The 6,502-nt window shown below is 44.3% G+C and overlaps 1 pseudogene; it reads right to left on the reverse strand.

Moving 5' to 3' along the window:
* Positions 1-1,231: 1,231 nt before the first annotated feature.
* On the reverse strand, positions 1,232-2,688 carry LOC116562632 (annotated as a pseudogene).
* Positions 2,689-6,502: the final 3,814 nt, after the last annotated feature.

Consider the following 6,502-nt stretch of genomic DNA (forward strand, 5'->3'; position numbering starts at 1 on the left):
TCTTTCTTTCTCTTTCCGTCTTTCTTCTTGTTTTTATTTAGGTGGAGGTTTTTGTTTGCTTTTGTTTGGGTTGTTGTTGTTGTGTTGTGTTGTGTTTGTTTTCTTTTGTTTTGAGACAGAGTCTCAGCCAGGTGCAGTGGCTCACGCCTGTAATCCCAGCACTTTGGGAGGCTGAGGCAGCTGCATCACTTGAGGTCAGGAGTTCGAGACCAACCTGGCCAACATGGAGAAACCTTGTCTCTACCAAAAATACAAAAATTAGCCAGGCATGGTGGCATGTGCCTATAATCCCAGCTACTTAGAAGGCTTAGGCAGGAGAATTGCTTGAACCCAGGAGGCAGAGGTTGCAGTGAGCCAAGATTGTGCCACTACACTCCAGCCTGGATGACAGAGCGAGACTCCATCTCAAAAATGTAAATAAATACATATATACATAAATAAAATAAAAAACAGAGACAGAGTCTCGCTCTGTTGCCCAGGCTAGAGTATAGTAGTGTGACATTGGCTCACTGCAACCTCCACCACCCAGGTTCAGATGATTCTCCTGCCTCAGCCTCCTAAGAAGCTGGGACTATAGGTGTGCATCACCACACCTGGCTAGTTTTTTTGGTATTTTTTTTTTAATAGAGATGGGGTTTTGCTATGTTGGTCAGGCTGGTCTCAAACTCCTGGCCTCAAGAAATCCACCCACCTCAGCCTCTGAAAGTGCTCGGATTATATGCATAAGCCACCATGCTCAGCACTGTCCTTATGTCTTTGTATCACTGACTCCTCATTCACAGTTCAGTTTGTGCCTCAGACTGGCTGAGCCTAGATCACATGGCCAAACCCTAGCTGCAAGAGGAGCTGAAAAGCAAATAGCTAGCACTTCCACGTTCTACGTGGGGAAGTGAGCTTTACTTCCCACCAAGACTCATACGATGGGAAATTCTCCAGACATGAGTATGTGTTTCTGAGGCTGGGCAGCCAAAAGCGACAACTCTCCATAAAAATGTCCCCTTTCCAATAAACTAGCTCAAGTGACTAGCATTTAGAATTAAATTAAAAAAGAGGTAACACTCAAGTGGAGTGATCGAGGAACGTATTTATTTATTTATTTATTTATTTTATTTTTTGAGACAAAGTCTCACTGTTTCCCAGGCTGGAGTGCAGTGGCGTGATCACAGCTCACTGCAGCCTTGACCTCCCAGACTCAAGCGATCCTCCTGCTTCAGCCTCCCAAAGTGCTGGGATTACAGGTGTGAGTCACCCCGCCTGGCCAGGAAAGTATTTATAAAGTTGTAAGAATGGTTAAGGGAAGCCAACAGGAATGAGGGAAGCACCCCAAAGGCTGCAACAGTTGAGGGGGTACATTACGGGTCCAGGCCTAAAGGGGCAGGAAGAAGGGGTGCTTATGTGAATGTGGAAAGAGCTGGAGTTGCGAAAAGGGCCTTCCATAATGGTTCCAGTCCTCGGCTCCAGTGGAGGGGGAGCTGGGTAAATAAATGCCCTCATTTCTCTCTCCTTCCATCCTCTAGGATCCTGCAGGTGCCTCCCATTGGCCAAACCCAATAGAAAGCCAGAGAGAAAAGAATCCTTTTGACATATTCCATTAGAGTGAATCTCTGGAGCACAGTGCCCTGGTGGAAAGGGTGCCTGCATTTGAAGGTCACAGTCTTTGGTTTTCAAAAAGCAGGGCCTTTTCTACGTGGTCACAGGGAGTCTCCTTTGTTGCACATGAAATCTCCATCCAGCTCCCCAAATTCTGATTTGACGGCTGCCCTGGAATTTTCCCAGATAAGCAACTTGCCTCTGCAAGGCATGAAATGTCCTCCCAGGTTTCAAGAGCTGCCCTCGTGGGGTTGTTTCTTTATCTTTCAATGCCTCGCTTTGTCTCCTTTTCCTCTCACGACTTGATCTGCCAGGCACATTTTACCCCAGCGTCCCGCATTCCCTGTTGACTCATTCATCATCTCACCATGACTCAGATCTTAGACTTTCTCTCTCCAAAGAACTACAAAGAACATCGTGTCTCTACCTTAATTGTAGTTTGGTGACGCTGTTGCCAGCATGGATTGAAATGGTTTTTGCCTAGTCTTCGTTTTTTTTAAATGGTAATGCAGTATTTTATTTATTCTGTTCATTAACAATTAATTCTTGAGAACTCTTACAATATTCATTGAACATAATCTAAGAGAAGATCAATTTTCACTTTTTACATCTCCTCTATTAATAAGAGAGATGGTTGATTTAATTTATGGTCAAAATGATGATGGCAAAAACTTATGAATAAATAAATGCTTGGTGTTAATATGGCTACACACATTTCAGTTTTTGGTATAAAGGTCTTTGGCTGCAAGAAAGAACATTTGGTTTATTTCACAAATAGAGTTATCTTTAATGCTGGAGTGGCCTCCTGGTATTTCTTCTGCAGTTGATTTTTAGCATGGTTCCCTGTGATCATATGAATGGAGTTGTGTGAATCCCAGACAAGAGCACACAGCTGATTACTATAGTAATACAGGGATAGACAGGCAATGCAACTGTCCAATATTTTTGAGGCCAATAGGTTAAACCTGAGGAGTTTAGCCAAGATTCAGGAATAAAAGCCCGTACGAGGTAAAGTTTGAAGCCAAATTGGGAGCTTAAGAAAAGAACAATGCCATAAATCGCTCTTTCTGGCAATGGCAATGGTGAATTTTCCACCATTGCCATTGCCAGAAAGTGAATTTTCTAAAGCCCATTTTTCCTAGGGCTTTAGATAATCTCAGCGCTAAGTTCCCTGTGCAAGCACCGACCAGGAAACCGCAGGGCGGGAGGGAGAGAGGAAAAATTGAGGGAAAGGCCTAGGCGCAATGGCTCCCCCCACCCAGGTGCAGGCTCACGGAGACCCTCCTCCCAGGTGGGAGCCATCGAGCCCCTCTTGCCTAGATTTCTGATGGGAAAAGCTGTTTCTCCTCATCCCTTAAAGTTTTGAGTGGGTGACCTAGATAAATGAGCAATGAAACTATGAAGCCTAAGTTCAAAGAAGTGACATTTAGCATTGTGATCATCTAAAATCTGTACAAGTTAGGCGATGCATTTAATAAGTGATTATAAATATTTAATGTATACATAGATAGCAAATGACAAGCGTGTTATCATAAGCGTTAGCATTCTTAGGGAGAGGTGGCAGTGGAGTGGACTGTGATGTTCTGCACAGGCACCCTCCTCCTGCATTGAGGAATGAAGGATTTATTCCACCAGCTACTGGGAAAAGTGTTGGCAGATGATCCTTGGCTCTAAGCCCTCTTTGGGAATTTCCTTGGTTGCTGCCTTTTCAGGGCAGTCAGCATAAATGATTGATCAGGTTGGGAGCTTTTAGAGGCCTGGTCCCCTTGCCTCTACTCAGGACAACTTGGAAGACATATTCCAGTTTCAGAGGTCTCCATGAGGTCAATGGAGGACTTGGTTCTGATATGGCACTTCAATTTCTCCCTCTGCTCCATCCCGCTCCCTTCTCTGCTCTTCCACCGCTGTTGATCCCAACAGCGCTCCCTGAGTAACCTCCTGTATGTTAATCTCCATCTCGGGGTCTGCTTCCCAGAGAATCCAACCCACAGTCCTCCACTCCTCCTTGTTTCCGTGCCCCTTGCAATGTGACTTTGCAGCTTCTCCAATCAAGAGATGGGGTCTATTTTTTGACATCTTGAATCTAAGCTGGCCTGTGACTTGCTTTGGTCAATAGAATGAGGCAGAAGTGACATTGTGCCAGCTATGGGCCTGGAGATCCAGAAGCCTTGCATGCTGTTTCTGTCACTCTTGGAGCCCTGCTGCAACTGTGAAAACACGTCCTGGCTATCCTGCAGGAGCAGGAAGATGAGTGGTCAAGTCACTGCTGTTGCCCCAGCTGGCAGTCAACCAATCCCTGAAGCAGAGCCACCTGGCTAACCACAGTGCGTGAATGAACCTACCCAAGACCAGAAATAAATGCCTCGCTGAGCCCGGCCCAAATTGCCGACCCAGAGATGAGATAATAAGTAGTATTGTTTTTAAGACAGTTAAGTTTTGGGGTGGACTTGCTATGTTGCAATCCTTAACTGAAACACGAAGGAACTGTGTTTGAGAAACCACAAACTGGAGGCAGGAGCACCAGGCCCCTAGTAACAGAAGAGATAATTAAGAACTTGCCATGAGAAAACGGAAGGAATTTACTTTTTGCCCCTGCAAAGAAGGTAGAGAGAACAGAATGATGGTAGGCGCTTTAAAAGTAGGTAAGGAGGAGAAGGTTGTCAGCCAGAAGGTAAATGACTAGGAATAATATGAGTTGAAGCAGCAGGTGGAATTGCCTGGTAGGTCTACGTCCATGGAGTGAGGGTGGCAGACAGACTTATTTGTGTTTCTTACACATAATCACTTCTCTATTTATTTGTCATCCCAATTTCCTTACAAAAACAGGAACTAGGCTGGGAACAGTGGCTCATGCCTGTAATCCCAGCACTTTGGGAGGCTGAGGCGGGCAGATTGCCTGAGCTCAGGAGTTCAAGACCAGCCTGGGCAACATGGTGAAACCTCATTTTTTCTACTAAAAATACAAAAAATTAGTGGGGCATGGTGGCATGTGCCTGTAATCCCTGCTACTTGGGAGGCTGAGGCAACAGAGCAAGACTCTGTCTCAAAAAAAAAATTATTGTGTAAAAAAGCAACTTGAAGAAAATGAAATATGATACCATTTATATGTATTATAAAAGCAGATAAGACAAACATTTATGAATATATTACATGAGTAAAAGGATAAAAACAAGGTTTGGAAGGACAGACACCAAATTCCCTATGGTGGATTCCTCTGGGAAGGAAGGTATACATAGGAAATGTCACTTTCATTTTTATTTTTTATTTTTTGAGATGGAATCTAGCTCTATCTCCCAGACTGGAGTGCAGTGGCACGATCTCGGCTCACTGTAACCTCTGCCTCCCAGGTTTAAGCAATTCTCCTGCTTCAGCCTCCTGAGTAGCTGGGACTACAGGCACACGCCACCATGCCCAGCTAATTTTTGTATTATTAGTAGAGATGGGGTTTTGCCATATTGGCCAGGCTGGTCTCGAACTCCGGACCTTGTAATCGATCCGCCTCGGACTCCCAAAGTGCTGGAATTACAGACGAGAGCCACTGTGACTGGCCCGAGATGTCACTTTTAACCTTATTAGATCAAAAAAATCAGAAGCTGATCCTGTAAAATAATAACACTAAATTCAAAGAGTTGGAAGGCATGGGTATTTGTTAGACAGTTCTCTGTTTTTTCTGTATTTTTTTACCAACTCAGAAAAAATCTAATTATATCCATGAATGCTTTTGGTTATTTGTCTGAGTGTGCGGCTGAGTTTCACGTCTGGGTCATAGAAATTCATGCCAGAATCAGGACCCCAGAGGCAATGTTACCGAGCATGTGAGTCCCCTGGGGTCTCCAGACTCTTGGGAAGGGCTCTGGGAACCTACAGGCCATGGAACTGGAATCTGAGTCCATCTTACTGAGCTTGCCTATGGTGAGAGGCCTGGGGAACATCTGGGTTACGTGTATAATTGTTACAGGCACTGACACCACACGTAAGCAGATCTTTTATGTTAAATGAATGGTAAAACAAAACCAAACCTCTTCTCTCTTTGCTAATTTCCCAGTGTCTATAATCAGGCTTGCTATGGATAATCCCACACACAATTAAAGGAAAGTATCAGGAAATGATGGAGTATTAGTTAATGCAAGAGGCACATTTGAGCAGAGGAGCTGCAGATAAGTTAATAATGAAGAAAAGACCCACACTAGAGAGCTCACTGACTCTCCCAGCTCTGAACTCAGGACTTGAGCTTGCTTTGGGTGCCTAATTCACACTCACCGACTGTCCCTCTGGCTATATATTCTATCCGAAAACTCTAAACATAGCCATGCTTCCGTTAGATTCCTGTGCTAGGCACCATCCAGTCATAGACAAAACTGGCTTTGAGTCTCAAACTTTTTGTGTGTAATCTTTTTTTTTTTTTTTTTTTTTTTGAGATGCAGTCTCACTCTGTTGCCCAGGCTGGAATGCAGTGACACGATCTCAGCTCACTGCAACCTCCACCTCCTGGGTTCGAGCGATTCTCATGCCTCAGCCTCTCAAGTAGCTGGGACTACAGGCCTGCACCACCACACTTGGCTAATTTTTGTATTTTTAGTAGAAACAGAGTTTTATCATTTTGTCCAGGCTGGTTTTGACCTCCTGACCTCAAGTGATCTGCCAGCCTCAGCTTCCCAAAGTGCTGGGATTATGAGCCACCATACCTGGCCTAGATATGTGATCTTGAACAAGTCATTGAACTCTATTGAACCTCAGTTTTCTCACCCATAAAATACTGAGTCTAATCCTTGCCTTCCCCCATAGGACTGTTTAAAAAGGATTTAATAAAATACTGGATGTTTCAGTGGACTTGCAACCTGTAAGGCTGTGTATGGAACAGTTGCAAACTATTCCTCAATTGTACATAGCAACTGCTATAGATTCTTTTATT

This window comes from Sapajus apella, unplaced genomic scaffold (genome assembly GCF_009761245.1).
Source record: "Sapajus apella isolate SASKATOON/1434 unplaced genomic scaffold, GSC_monkey_1.0 scaffold33, whole genome shotgun sequence".
Classification (NCBI taxonomy): Eukaryota; Metazoa; Chordata; class Mammalia; order Primates; family Cebidae; genus Sapajus; species Sapajus apella.